The sequence below is a fragment of the Sus scrofa genome, chromosome 11, assembly GCF_054392235.1.
Source record: "Sus scrofa isolate SSC_HxYL_T2T_F1_AM1 chromosome 11, Sscrofa_HxYL_maternal_Yorkshire_Landrace_v2.0, whole genome shotgun sequence".
In the NCBI taxonomy this organism is placed as follows: domain Eukaryota; kingdom Metazoa; phylum Chordata; class Mammalia; order Artiodactyla; family Suidae; genus Sus; species Sus scrofa.
This window is the reverse complement of record NC_139393.1, coordinates 72,215,769-72,231,202: the sequence shown is the minus strand read 5'-3', so window position 1 is coordinate 72,231,202 and position 15,434 is coordinate 72,215,769. Positions and strand designations below refer to the sequence as shown.

At 47.1% G+C, this 15,434-nt stretch overlaps 1 protein-coding gene across 2 annotated transcripts in view; it reads left to right on the top strand.

The window, feature by feature from the left end:
- The first annotated feature begins 4,865 nt into the window (after positions 1–4,865).
- The window catches only part of LOC100738425 (ATP-binding cassette sub-family C member 4), a 151,718-nt gene continuing 141,149 nt past the window's right edge, over positions 4,866–15,434 (top strand). For both annotated transcript variants that reach the window (XM_084982144.1, XM_084982145.1), the window contains exon 1: positions 4,866–5,007. The gene's annotated coding sequence lies outside the window, so the exon portion shown is untranslated. The remainder of the gene's footprint in view (positions 5,008–15,434) is intronic.

Below are 15,434 nucleotides of genomic sequence, written 5' to 3'. Positions count from 1 at the left end.
ACCTTTATAAAGGAGACTTACTGTGAGGAACTGGTATATGCAATTATGCGGGCGGAGGAGCCCACACTCTGCATCTGCAAACTGGAGAGCCTGGGAAGCCACTGGTGTGATTCAGTTCAAGTCCGAAGGCCTGAGAACCAAGGGAGGCAAAGGTGTAAATCCCAGTCCGAGGGCCGGAGAGAATGAGATGAGCAGCAGAAGCAGCGAGGCAGGGCAAAGTGGGGAGCATTGCGCTGTCTCCTGCCCGCGCCTGCTCGGGCCCTCAGGCGCGATGAGGGCCGTGGGGAGGCCACGCTCCAGAGTCCGCTGATTCAGATGCTGCTCCTGCAGAAACACCCCCGCAGATGTTCACCCAGAAACAGTGTTTAATCTGCGTGCTCTGCAGGCTGTCACGCTGACATCATGTTAGGAGACACGTGATGCAGACGGGTTTCCACTGGTGATATTGACTCCATCACAGGTTTCTCCGCTGCCAAGTCACTACTTCCCTTTCAACTCACTAAGGGGCTTGTGGGGATGTGCTTTGAGTCCATGAAATATCCTATTTCTCATCATATTTTTGCCTATAAGTCTTAGCGTTTATTCTTACCTGTAACTATTATTACTGTGATATTTACCACAAGATCATTTTAAAAATTTCTGCCAATCCTTCTGCATGCATTAATTGGAATTCTCTCTAAAGCAGCCCATTTCTAAGTGAGACTGGGTAGGACTGGGTCCTGGCTGGTGGCTCTGTTGGTTATGGTGACAATTCATGTCACCTTTGCCCAGTAGAAAAATTGGGAGGCGGGTGGAAAGGCACCAACCTTCTGACCATAAAGAAAAGAATTGACTTTCAGATCTTCATATTTTCTAAAATTTTATGTGAATTACACTATAATTTTTTTTTCTTTTTAGGTCGGAACCCACGGCATATGGAAGTTCCCAGGCTAGGGGTCCAATCAGAGCTACAGCTGCCAGCCTACACCACAGCAACAGCAACATCAGATCCAAGCCATATCTATGACCTAAAGCACAGCTTATGGCAACGCCGGATCCTTAACCCACTGAGCAAGGCCAAGGATCGAACCTGCAACCTCATGGTTCCTAGTCAGATTCATTTCTGCTGCGCCACGATGGGAACTCCTACATTATAAATTTTAAAATAATACTTTTACAGTAAAAATAGAGCGTAACATGACTTCTGGGTGACTGTATTCATTAAGTCAGAAAGGAAAGAGTCGGGGTAAAGTAGAAAGGAAATGAGAATTAAGCAGAGAAAGCCAGACTTCTCAAGCTGAGCGTGAGTGAAACTATGACCTTTATGAACCCTGAGAGCTTTAGATAATCTAACAAAGCCTTTTCACGGGCTTGGCTGGAGGCTCAAGACGTGCGTGCTTTGGCCTCAAGAAAAATGCTTTGATTTTAAAGGGGTTTTGGCCTCTATTTTTCCTTTGTAGGAGCATAAAGCACAACCTTTCCTCTTCTACAGAAAACGGCACTCTAGAGGTGGAGAAATAAGGGCAGGGTCTTTTTTCAGAGGACTTCCAAGTGTGTTAGGGCTGGGAGCTCACCATTTGTGACAATGCCTCCTTACAGGCAGGTGGGGGATAGAGAATTGTTAGTCTTTGTGTAAAAACCAAGGGGAGGCAGGCACAGATGTCATGAAAAGAACAAGCTGGCCTCTGTGCACAGGGGGCTGAGGTTTGGGGCCAGTGACTTAGGCAGGCTCGTTCCAGAGACCGCTCTCCAACGCCTGCAGTCCTCAGGGTTTGCCCTTCAAACCTCTAAATGTCCCTCATTCAAATATAGGCCTGGAAACGCCCTGCCTTACTCATGTCCAGTCAATTCCCTCATCGGATTGTGACTATATGAGCACCAACAAATACGAAGGAGTGAAAAGGAACTTTCTATCTCACATGTTATCCTTTTGCCATCCAGCTATGAGTATGACCCAACACAAATAAGACCGGGTTCTTTTTTCAGAGCAGGTGGAATGTCTAAAGAGGGAAGCCGAGAGGGGAGTGAGGACTGAACGGTCATGATGGGTCTGTCCACCCAGATACAGTGAGTTCATCTCCTGGTCTCTGGAATCCCTTCTGCTTATCTCAGGCCCAACTCCACCAGTCAAGCCCAGGGGCTGAATACTTCTCTCCTGGAAGCCAGTCATCATGAGCAGAGAAGCCCTGCCTTCACTCCAGCCCAGTGGTTCTCAACTGGGAATCGGCTGCCCCAGAGGACAGCTGGCAATGTCTGGACACATTTTCAGTGTCACAACCAAGGGGGATGGTGACTACTGGCATCTAGTGGGTAGAAGGCTGGGATGCTCCTTCTCATCCTGCAATGTACAGGACAGGTCCCACCACTGACCAAGGATTATCTAGTCCAAATATCAATAGTGCTGAGAGTGAGATAGGCTGCTTCCAGTCTCCCTGCAGTACTTCAAATATATAGCCATCCTTTTTCTTTAAAGAGCAAATTGGGAGTTCCTGTCGTGGCTCGTGGTTAACGACCCGACTAGTATCTATAAGGACTTGGGTTCGATCCCTGGTCTCGCTCAGTGGGTTAAGGATCCGGCGTAGCCATGAGCTGCGGTGTAGGTTGCGGATGTGGCTTGGATCCCTCGTTGTGGTGGCTGTGGTGTAGGCCGACAGCTACAGCTCTGATTCAACCCCTGGTCTGGGAACCTCCATATGCCACGGGTGCAGCCCTAAAAAAAAAAAAAAAAAAAAAAAAAAAGAGCAAATTGAATCTTGTCATTCCATTGTTTAAAAACTTTCAGTTTTTTCCATTATTCCCAGTATGAAGATTATTCAAAAAATCCTCAGCTCCTGGAACCTACCTTCTCTCTTTTCTTATATTCTGTTCAATAACCAAACTAACTTTATTCCTTTTTTTTCTAGAAGCATCTTACTTCCTCTTGCCTCACAGGGTCTTGGCACCTGTTATTCCCTCCTACAAATCATTTCCCTCCCTCTTACCAGCCTCTCCCCCTTTTGCCTGCTCACTGCTGCCCTCTAATCCTTTAGATCTCTGCTCAAAGGGGACTCCATCAGAGAACCCTCTCTGACCACCACGCTATCATCGGCCTGAGGTGAGAGGCCACGTGGAGAGAGAGACCAGGTCATCCCAGCTCTCCCAGCCAGCCCAGCCTAGGCCTCAAATGGAAGTGAGGCCTGTCCTGGACACCCAGGGCCTGCTGGGCCCTGAGCTGGCAGCAGGCGGGTGAGTGAGCCCATGAGGCCAGCCACACCCCTCCTCCTCAGCCCTCACAGTTGTGCTAAATAATATCTCAGTGCCTCCTGTTTAAGGCCCTTTGTCTTGGGTGGTTTGTGTGTGACAGACAACGGATTCCTGCTTCCTGGCGTCGTGAGCTGTGCACTAAGGAGGCTCCCTGAGAGGGTGTGGAATGTCCCCTGACCTCCTGGCTCGCCCTGCACAGGACTGTGGGGCAGGACCTGAGTCTCTGGGTCTCTGTCCACCTGACAGGATGATGCTCTGTCCCCAGTAGGTCAGTGCGTGGAGGTGGGACAACTGTCCCCTTTCCCATCCCCCCAGCCTGTCCTGTCAGCCTCCCTGGAACTGCAGCTCTGTCCTGGGCAGGAATGTTCTGATTTGGGAGCTGAAATAACTTCAAAAGAGTATTTATTTCAGTGCAGAAGGGAAATGGCTACAGTTCTGACAAGATTCCTTTTTCCAGCTTTTAAAAGTGGACACTAGAGAACTAGCCTTTTGGGAGCTCCTGCACAGTGGAAACAAATCCGACTAGGAACCATGAGGTTGTGGGTTCAATCCCTGGTCTTGCTCAGTGGGTTAAGGACCTGGCGTTGCTTGAACTGTGATGTAGATCGCAGATGCGGCTCCGATCTGGCATTGCTGTGGCTGCGGTGTAGGCCAGCAGCTACCGGCTCCTATTAGACCCCTAGCCTGGGACACCCCCCCCCAATATGCCGCGGGCACAGCCCTAAAAGGACAAAAAAAAGAGAGAGAGAGAGAGAGAGAGAGAATTGGCCTTTTGCCAAAAGCTCCCTTGGTGGGAACTCCGGGGGCCACACCAGTCCTCTTGCCCTTGGTGTTTTATTGAGGCCCCCTTCCACTGTGGTCACATGACTCTCTACTGCCCCCTGCAGGAAACCCGTCCTCATAGGAACCACTAGTTCCTGTGAATCCGGCTCCAGACCCCTGGCCAGTCAGGCAGGTCTCAGGTCCCAGTCCCTCAGTTTAGAGGACAGGGGCGCTTCCTGGGGCTCAGGTCTGTAGGGTGGGGGCGTCTGAAGGAGGAAACGCTCTGACAGGTGGGCTCCTGGGTCTGGTGTGAGCCCGGGTCTCCCGGGCAATGGATTTCCTTCAAGACTCCCGCCTCTGAGAGCGTGTGAGGGTCTGTTTCTTTAAGTCTTTGACCTGATGGAGCAAGAAGGTCTGTAAACCTCACGTGGCTTCTATCAGGAGGGGAGGCGCACGTTTCCAAGAGTCAACATCCCTTGAAGAGGAGACATGCAGACCCCACTCATATTTAAGAAATTATTTTCTTAGCCGCTCCCCTAGCTCTGTCCCTAGGGGACATCACACAGCGTGACTGAGCAGAAGAGGGTCCCATTTCTTCCTGTCCCGTTACCCACCCTCCCCAGTCAGACCCCAAGGGGGACCTGCTGCCTGGTGTCGCTCACACCTGTGGAATGAGGACAAGTTTGGGTCTGAGGCAAAGGAAGGCTTTGGTCTTTGGTAAGAGACCAGAGAGATGGGAGCTGGGCCTCTCGAGGCCACTTTCTCCACAAGGCTGGTGGGGGGCGGCTGCCTGGGCTCCTGTGGGGGACGGGGCGGGGCTCCGTGGGGGGCGGGGCTCCCGTGGGGGCGGGGCCCTGTGGGGGAGGGGCGCGCAGCTGAGTATCTGCGCCCTGCCCGCCCCGCGGAGGTGGAGGCGCCGGCCTGTGGCTCCAGGGCGTCTGGTCTGAGGGGCCGAGGGTGAGGCCTCCACACGAGGCCCCCTGTGAGCACGTGACACTGGACTAAGCACAATGGAAAGAGAAGGTCAGACTTTATTTTATGAGGCGATTCCGTGTGGACTCCGGGGTTGCTGACGGGCTTGGCGGGTGGCACAGCCTCTCTGGGCCCGTCCTGCTCCTGGTCCCTGCGGGGCGCTGAGGGGCGCAGGTCCGGCTCCTGCAGCCGCTTCCTGTGCGTGTGGCGTCCTCACGACCCCGGGGAGGAGCAGGGCCTCTCCCCCCACCGCCGGGACCCGTGTCTGGGGCCCCCGGGCCTCAGCCGCACCTGTTCTGCCCTGAGCCTCTGCCCGTTGGGGTTTTACAGCTGCTCAGGGTCACTGAGGGGCCAGGAAGGGTTTGTCTCCCCGGCTGGGCTCCGGGTTTGTTCCGCCAGGTGAGGCGGCCTGGTCTCCGCAGCCCAGCGGCCTTCCCGGGTCTGTCTTCACCGCCTTCACTTAGGCCACGTGCATCCACCTGCCAACAGCCCCACCCCCACCCCCTCCACCCCTGCCCGCTGGTGCACAGACCCCTCCCCAGGCAGTTGGCGGACGATCAGGGCGACTCTGTCACCCACAGGGCCATCCTGGCCAGGGAGGCAGCAGACTTTTGTCACAGCTGGAAGTCCACATTGGGCTTCTTGGTCACTGTCACCAGGGTGACTGTATCCTGTTTTATGGTGGCAGTGATGTATATGGTTCCCTTGGCCAAGGTCACTAGCTACCCCCTGGGAGCAGTGATTCCTGCAATTAGTCTGCATATTGAAGAAAAGCTTCCCGTCAGAGCGAGATTCACACGTTTGGTCAAGGAACTCAGTTGGCCCAGGTTGTCTCTCTAGAGGTTGGAGCTGAGGGTGGGTGGGGGGGTGGGAGTGGTGGGGAGGCCTCACTTGACGGTGATGCACCCACAGAGTGACCCCCCCCACGGCTTCAGGGCAGGTGGGTGATGAGCATCGCAAGTGGGGTCTGTTCCTCTTAGGAGTGAGCTGGTCTCACGGCTGCAGGTTTTCCAGGGTTTTAGATGCACCTGGTCTCCTGGTTGGAACAGGTGGAGGACAGGTTGGTGGGTGTGGGCAGCACCTGGTCACCATGGTTTCTCCTACTTGGAGGCAGCACTGGAGTTGTTTCAAAGGGGCTAAAGTGCCCCTTCTCTCAGCATTGGGAAGTTCAATGGCTTTCAATTTTAACTTGTCCCTCAGGGCTAGTCACATGCTGAGCAGGGCAATTGGGAATAACTTAATCCAATTTTCTTGACTCTCTTGGCATAGCTTGACTGAAGTTCCTTCTAAGGTTTAATTGGATCTCTCCATTTTCTCTGATGATTGTGGTCTCCAAGCTTAGTGCAAAGTCCATTTGTGCCCACTTGTTATCCCATTTGTCATTTGAGACAGGAATCCTGAGCCATTATCACTTTGTAAGGATCCTGGGAACACAAACCTCTTTGCAATCTTTGCCACTTTGGCTGTGGTTTCAATTCTAGTGGGTGTGAACTGGAGCTTGGCACCTGCCATCAGGCCTCTCCATAGATAAAGGCATGAGCCACTGCCGCTGCTGACCCCTAGCGCTGCCTGAGCAGAGCTCAGGGTGTAGATCATATTTTTAGGAGGAGATTTTAGGAACCCATTTCTTGCATCTCCTCATGTCTAGAAAAAGATGAAAATCCTTCGTGGTGATGTCTCCTCCTCCAATGACTAGTAGTAACCTTCATGATGCCAGAAGCAATCCCGTAAACTGTGTGCATGGCTGCATGCACCTCCCCCTTCACCTCTATCACTGTATCCTGATATTTCCCCTTTCCTCTCTGGTGTGGTATTTTAGAGCTGTCTGAAATACTGCCCCCCACCCACCCCTGCTCTTCTTTTTAAAAGCAAAAAGACGTCACAGTGTTCTGTGAGGGCAGCCACTCCCAAGGGTGAACCTGTGAGCACTGAGGGAACTCAGGAAAGAAACAAAGAGTGCTGGCCCATAGCCTATCAAAGGAGTGATTCCACTAAGCCCAGTCCCTTGCATCTTGCTGTAGAAATGTGCTAAAATCCTTGACTTGAGATACCCGGTTTTCTGTACATTTTTTGCCCCTACTACCTACCTTTTGTTGAAAAAGCTCCACTAGCACCGTCTTCCAGGAGAGAAATACCCCCTTGCCTCCTTGGAGAGGTTTCTCAGGGCCACCTGAGATGTGGTCTCCCAGGCTTAAGTCCTAATTTTGCCCCAAATAAAACTTAACTCTCAACTTCCAGGTTGTGCGGTTTTTTTAAGTTGACAGGGGGAACCCTTCTACCCACTCTGAAAACAGGTGCACTAGCACCAAGAGTTATCTGAGGTTGCCCTATGCTCTCGGCATGACAGCAAAGTCAATCTCCTAATCTTCTCCAGGATATGTCCCTCTGGTCTGAATGGGCTTTATCTGGGGGCCTGGGGGGGGGAGTGGTCTGGTGTTGGGGGTGTTCATTGTGCAGATGGGGCGTGTCTCAACTGTCAGGCAAGAGGAATGGTGTTGGCCAAGTGGAGTTCTCACTTTTCATGCCAGGAGTTACCATGAGCTCATTTAACATACTATGTAGAACTTCCCTCACGTAGCGGGTTCCTTGATGAGCCTCCCTAATTTCTTAACAAGTTGCAATTTGGGGAAAAAAGTATTGCCCATGTTCATTAACTAGCCCTCCATGGGCTCCTAGATCTCTGTTGAAGTCCTACATCTGGCCTTTGGGAGAAAGTATTAATAATATAGGTTGTTTTTTGTTTTCCACAGGGTAACTCCCTCTTGGTAGGGGCTGATTTTTCTACTAAAATGCACGAGAGTCCTTGGTTTAGGAAGAGAATTGAGTATTACTTAAATGGGAAAGGACATGGCATAGACTTCAGGGTGCACGAAGAGCAAGGTCTGGGCTCTCAGGTGACAGGCTAAGATGCCTCATTAATATGGAAATGATGTCTCTATGTTTTTACCTTGGAGGATGAAAAATAGGGATTATAGACCTAACCTGATTACAAATCAGACTGAAATGGGGCAGGACCCTGTGGGCCTCTCCCAGACACAATCCTTTCCGTATGCCTCTCTTCTTGTCTGTAGGAAATGGGCTTCTTTCAGCCTCCTAGATCTTCCCCTAGTTCCCAGGGGCAGATTCAAATCATTGCTCTTAGGGGGTGGGGGGGTGGAGAGGGTATGTGAACAAGGGAGGAGCAGTCAAGCAACAATAATGCTGCCTTGATGCAGGGTCCTGATTCCTCCCCAAAGAATATGCAGACCCGTATCTTTGAGTTGTTCTGCAGAAGCAAGGCCTCCCCCCAGGAGGAGGATGGTACCTTCAGGCTGAGCACTAGGTACCTGGAGCACTGTCCTGTTACCTTACCGCCAGCCAATCAGAGGAAAGCTACACACCCTTCGGGCCTAGCCCCAAATTTTGCCTATAATAATCCCCCCCCCCCAAAAAAAATCCCCATCAGGGAGTTCAGGGTTTTAAAGCATGAGTCACCTGTGTTTCTTGTATTGGCGCTTTTAAAATAACACCACATTTTCCTTCACCATAACCCCAGTCAGTGATTGGCTTTACTGTGTGTGGTCAGGGGACCCAAATTTGTTTTGGTATCAAAATTATCTACGCTTCAGAAAAGTCCTTATGAAAGTGATTTCCAGAGTTCCCATCATGGCTCAGTAGTTAGTGAACCAGACTAGCATCCATGAGGACACAGGTTTGATCCCTGGCCTCGTTCAGTGGTTTGAGGATCCAACAATGCTGTGAGCTGTGGTGTAGGTCACAGACTCGGCTCAGATCTGGTGTTGCTGTGGCATAGGTTGGTGGCTACAACTCCAATTGGACACCTATGCCTGGGAACTCCATATGCCATGGGTGTGGTTCTAAAGGACAAAAAGACCAAAAAAAAAAAAAAAGTGATTTCCACTTTCCTTGGCAGATGTTTTTTAAAATTTACTTTGTTTTTAGGGAGTTCCCATTATGACTCAGCAGGTTAAGAACTCAACTAGTATCCATGAGGATGAAGGTTCAATCCCTGGCCTTGCTCCATGGGTTAAGGATCCTGTGTTGCTGTGCGCTGAGGCAGGAGGTCACAGATGCGGTTTGGATCTGGTGTTGCTGTGGCTGTGGCATAGGCTGCCAGCTTCAGCTCTGATTCGACCCCTAATCTGGAACTTCCATATGTTGCAAATGCAAAGCAAAAAAAAAAAAAAAAAAGAAAACCAAAAAATTGTTTTTATTTTGTTTTTAAAACCAACTCTGCTATGGGATTTTAAAGGAAGGACCTAATTGGGGCTTCATCTATTCCCCAGCTGCGTGGTATGTGCTTCATCTTCTTCTGTAGCATTTTCTCATCCTGGCTACTCTCATCTAAGTGGTTTTTAACTTCAGATGTGGTATTGACATATACACAACAGGAGCTATTTGCCATTACATATATATATATATATATATATATATATATATATTTTGGCTAATGTCTGATCTAAAGTCATTTCATTGTCTAAAAATTTAATAGTTACAACAGGATACCTCGAAGTCATAAGGTTGCAGCTACTAGCTGCTAGCAGACATTGCCTTGAGAATGGCTGGTGCATCCCAAGTCTGACACAGCTCAGAAAATCCAAGTTCTCAGCAATACAAGGACTTGTCTGAAATCATGAGCATGATGTCACCTAGCATGACTTTGGATGTCTGAACCAGAGCTACTCCATTTTGACTTTTACTAGTATTTTTCTTAATGGCCAAGGCAGATATCACTGTTAATGACTTTAGTGCTTTTCTAGATATGAGGAGATGCAAGACTTGGGCTCATAAAATACTCTCCTGAAAATATCTAACTGTCTGAAGACCTGTTCTGCCAGTTTTCTCAGAGCACAGAGTGCCTCACTCCTGATTTCCACCCTGAGCTCTTTCAGGAGTGTTGAAGTTCATCAGTTATGGGGGCTCATGACTCAAGCTGTGTAGAGGCAGATGGCAAGTGCCAGTCTCCAGGTCACAGGGCTCCCACATGGTCATCAATCTGACCATAGTTTTGGGAGGCATTTCATAACCATTTTGTCCCATGGTGCTGGGAATGCTCATCCCAGGTCTGGCAAAGATTTAATTGATTAGGACACTCAATGTGCTATTACTTGACTAGGCCTCATTACAGTAGCCAAAATCCGCTGGACCACCTCTCTTCATAGTCTATTATGGCCCAGGAATACATTCCCTCTTGTTGCATCTTCCCATATCTAGAGTTACACTATTACAGTCATTGATCTGGTAAATAACCATATATTTAATTAACTGCTTTCGGTCTCCTAGTCATCATGATTTTTCTCTGAGGCTCACTCGCTCATTTGGTAATATAAGAAACAATAATCTTGAAATACAACAGTACAGCTAATAACAGTAATAGAGTTTAAGTAAATATTTAAGCCAATAGCTTCCTGCTTCAAACTAGTTTTAGAAGGGGGTGTTTCAAGCAGGGTCAGAGCAGCAGGTATTTTTAATTGGCCAGGTGCAAAAATCTCAGCCAGTAATAAAATACATTTTCTAGGAGATACTCAGTCAGAGCCTTGGAGATGAAGAATCCCCAAGCTAAGCCAGAACTACTAGGCACAGGTAATTGGCCACAACCCAGTAATTGGACTGGTTTTTAAAATTACCCTAGAATGGTGCTCCTGATGGAAGAACATTTGATTCATATGCAGAAGTTCAAGAAGTCTAGAGAACATTATAAATCAACATACGAGTCAGGTCCAGCATCTTGGGCCAGCTGTCTACTTCTCCTGGTATATGTGTTCTTCTTGTCCTGGTGTAGCTTTTCCTCCATGTGAGTGTGATTTTGTCAGCAGTCCTCTTGTTAAGCCCAGTGCAGGGGTCATTCAGCACTGGATTCAGCATTATGGTCTGAAAATCAGGAACTTGTATTTTTCAAAAGTCTTTTCTATAGCTCTCCTTGAGGAGCAAGCATGTTTGCAAAGGTGTTAGAATAAAGACAGTAATTGCCTATAATGACAAAAGACTTAAGAAAGCACTTTTAAGGTCTGATTACAATGCAGTTGACAAAGAAACTTGGTCACTCTTGAGACATCATACTGTGGAATCTGAGGCGTATTGTTCATTTGAGAATGCTCTCCATGGATTTCCCTCATGAATTTAGTTCTCCCACTCCCTTCCCTGATGAGCAGCTGTTTGAACTTGCCTTTTGGAATTCAGGGAAGGTCAAGGAGGCTGAATGAGGCCTATTTCCTGAAAAAGGAACGGGGGACACAAAGGCTTCTTCCAGGTGCCCTAGAGGGCCCGGCTCTGTTTCAGGACTGGACAGAAATATTTTGGGTCATCAGAGGTTTGTTTTGTTTTTTAGGGCTGCTCCTTTGGCATGTGAAAGTTCCCAGTTACGGGTCAAATTGGAGCTACAGCTGCCAGCCTACACCACAGCCACGACTGGGACCTACACCATGTACAGCCCACAGCAACACCACATCCTTAACCCAGTGAGTGAGGCCAGGGATTGACCCCACATCATCATGGATCCTAGTCAGGTTCATTAACTGCTGAGTCATGAAGGGAACTCCCATTATCAGAGGTTTCAGACGGAGGAAAAAGACCAAATTGAGAGGAGAGGAAGAACAAAAGGGGTGGCCTGAGAGTATTCAGGCTGCAACTAGGCCAGGGAGAAGCACAAGAAAGGACACTAAGCTATTTAACTTAGAGGTTACTCATTTTCTTTTCTTCCTTTTTTTTTTTTTTTTTTTTTTTTTTGTCTTTTTAGGCCCACTCCTGTGGCATATGGAAGCTCCCAGGCTAGGGGCCAAATTGGAGCTGCAGCTGCTGGCCTACCACCACAGCCACAGCAACTTGGGATCTGAGCCATGCCTGCAACCTACACTACAGCTCATGGCAACCTAGATCCTTAACCCACTGAGTGAGGCCAGGGATTGAACCTGTGACCTCATGGATACTAGTCAGGCTCATTACTACTGAGCTACAATGGGAATTCCCACAGTAGTCATTTTTAAAAGAAATATAAGGAGTATAATTTTCTTTTGCATCTATGTTCATCAGAGAATTTGGCCTATAATTTTCTTTTTTTGTGGTATCTTTGCCAGGTTTTGATATCAGGGTGATGGTGGCCTCATAGGATGAGTTGGGAGTGTTCTTCCTCTGCAATTTTTTGGAATAGTTTCAGAAGGATAGGTGTTAGCTCTTCTCTAAATGTTTGATAGAATTTGCTCGTGAAGCCATCTGGTCCTGGACTTTTGTTTGTTGGAAGTTTTTAAATCACAGTTTCAATATCTGTACTTGTGATGGGTCCATTCATCTTTTCCATTTCATCTTGGTTTAGTCTTGGAAGATTGTACTTTTCTAAGAATTTGTCCATTTCTTCTAGGTTTTCCATTTTATTGGCGTATAGTTGCATATAGTAGTCTCTTATGATCTCTTGCATTTCTGTGATGTCTGTTGTTACTTCTCCTTTTCCATTTCTAATTTTATTGATTTGAGTCCTCTCTCTTTTTTTCTTGATAAGTCTGGCTAGAGGTGTATCAATTTTGTTGATCTCTTCAAAGAACCAGCTTTTCATGTCATTGATCTTTTCTGTGGTTTTCTTGTTTCATTGAATTTCTGCTCTGATCTTTATGATTTCTTTCCTTCTACTAGCTTTAGGTCTTGTCTGTTCTTCTCTCTCTAGCTTTTTTATTTTTATTTTTTTAAATTAATCTTTTTTTTTTTTTTTTTGTCTTTTTGCCATTTCTTGGGCTGCTCCCATGGCATATGGAGGTTCCCAGGCTAGGGGTCGAATCAGAGCTGTAGCCACTGGCCTACACCAGAGCCACAGCAACGCAGGATCCGAGCCGCGTCTGCGACCTACACCACAGTTCAGGGCAACGCCGGATTGTTAACCCACTGAGCAAGGGCAGGGACCGAACCCGAAACCTCATGGTTCCTAGTCGGATTCGTTAACCACTGCGCCACGACGGGAACTCCTCTCTAGCTTTTTTAGATGTAAAGTTAGGTTATTTCTTTGAGCTTTTTCTTGTTTCCTGAGGTGGGCTTGTATTGCTATAAACTTTCCTATTAGAACGGCTTTTGCTCCATCCCATAGGTTTTGGAGTGTCGTATCTTCGTTGTCATTTGCTACTAGGTATTTTTTCATTTCCTCTTTGATTTCTTCAGTGATCCATTGGTTGTTTAGTAGCATGTTGTTAAGTCCCCACGTGTTTGTGTTTTTTGCAGTTTTTTTTCTTGTTGTTGATGTGCAGTCGTATAGTGTTGTGGTCAGAAAAGATGCTTGATATGATTTCAATTTTCTTAAAGTTATCAAGGCTTGGTTTCTAGCCCAGGATGTGATCAATCTTAGAGAATGTTCCATGTGTACTTGAGAAGAAAGTGTATTATTCTACTGCTTTTGGATAGAATGTCCTATAAATATCTATGAAGTCCATCTGGTCTAATGCTTCATTCAGGGCCTGTGTTTCCTTATTGATTTTCTGTCTGGATGATCTGCCCATTGCTGTAAGAGGGGTGTTAAATTCTCCCACTATTATTGTGTTATTGTTGATTTCTCCTTTTAAGGTTGTTAGCAGTTGCCTTTATATTGTGGTCATCCTATGTTGGGTGCATAGATATTTACAACTGTTCTAATGTTGTTATACAATTAGACAATGTTGTTATACAATTGTTATAATGTTCTTATACTATTGCAATGAACTATTAGTGAGCCATTAAAAGGAAAGAAATCATGGCATTTGCAGCAACATGGATGGACCTAGAAATTATCATGCTAAGTGAAGTCAGTCAGACAATGACACACCAACATCAAATGCTATCACTTTCATGTGGAATCTAAAAAAAGGACACAATGCACTTCTTTGCAGAACAGATACTGCCTCACAGACTTTGAAAAACTTATGGTTTCCAAATGAGACAGGTTGGAGGATGGGGATGCACTGAGGGTAAGGGATGGAAATGCAGTAAAATGTAGTTGTGATGATTGTTGTACACCTATAACTGCAACACAAATCATTAAGTAATTTTAAAAAGTAAGGAATATAATTTCCTTTCTTAGGTGCATGAGGTACCTGCCTCACATTATTTCCCCACTGCTAGTTCATTCCTTCCATTTCGATGGAAGACGGGAAACGGGCATCATGATCGCCTGGCTGCCTCCTGCTGAACAGGGGTGGTGAATGGGGGATCTTCTCACGGAAGGAATGAGGTTATTATGCCATTCAGATGGGGGCTTAAGGGTAGTTTTTGTAGTCTTTTTTGCATAAGTATGGAATACAACATAGAAGTAGTCTAATTGAGACATAAATCATTATTCCTATAAGAAAGGTTAAGACAAAACATTTAATTGTTCCTGAAAGAACTGAACGAATGCCCTGTGGAATCCTGCCCAGTATGTCAGAAAACCAGTCTGAAACTTGAGTCACTACTTCAGAGGCCTAAGCCTTCCCATCATGTACTTTCTGTACGTGGGCCTTCATCTCTTTAAGCAAAGCAGAGGTTTCTCCACAATCATCTGGTATAAAAGTACAGCCTTCTGAGCGAATGATGGCTCAGGTTCCCCCTTGAGAGGCAGTGAGGATGTCTGGGGCCAGTCTCTTTTGCAGGATTGCCTTTCTCATCTGGGAGACCTCAGTCTTTAACAAGGTGATGCTTCTCTGGATATTATTTAAGGCTTTTTGGGTGAACTTCGCCAGAGCTTCTATATGGAGAGTGACTCTCTCCAGGCCTATGCTGGGAACAAAGAAATTGATCGAATGACCAAAGCATCTGAAAACTGACTGAGTCCATCTAGTAGATTAGCAGTTTGGCAAATTGCAGAGTTTTTTGTTTATGTTTTGGGACCCAAGGGAAACCCGGGATGCATGTGCCAATCCAACCTGGAGGGAGAGAGGCCACTGTGGATGGCCTCTAAAGTTACAAGAGATCTCAGTGTCTTTTTTATTTTTATTTTTTTTGTTTTTTGTATATTCAGGGCCACACTCTCAGCATATGGAAGTTCCCAGGCTAGGGGTTGAATTGGAGCTGTAGCTGCTGGCCTACACCACAGCCACAGCAACATGGGATCCGAATCGCATCTGTGACATAAAACCACAGGTCAGGGCAATGCCGGATCCGTAACCCACTGAGCAAGGCCAGGAATCGAACCATCATCCTCAGGGTTACTAGCTGGGTTTCTTTACCACTGAGACACGACAGGAACGCCAAAGTTATGAGATCTCAAAAGCAAATGCAGATCACTTAAAGGTAAGGGACTTCACATAATCTGTTGTCAAAAGTTACATCCCAAGAAGATGTTGTTCTTTTAGCAGAGAGGGAGAAAAGCCAAGTTCAAGTTTTGCACCAGCTTACCTTTTAAAATTAATTTACTCAATTAAATTTATTTTAAACTTAGTCCTGACCATGCACAAAACTCTTTTCTCAGAATCCACTTCCCCCACACCTTGCATCACTTTCTGTATCCAGATTGTCTGTCCCTTATTTTTCCATCCAGAGCAACAAGCTAC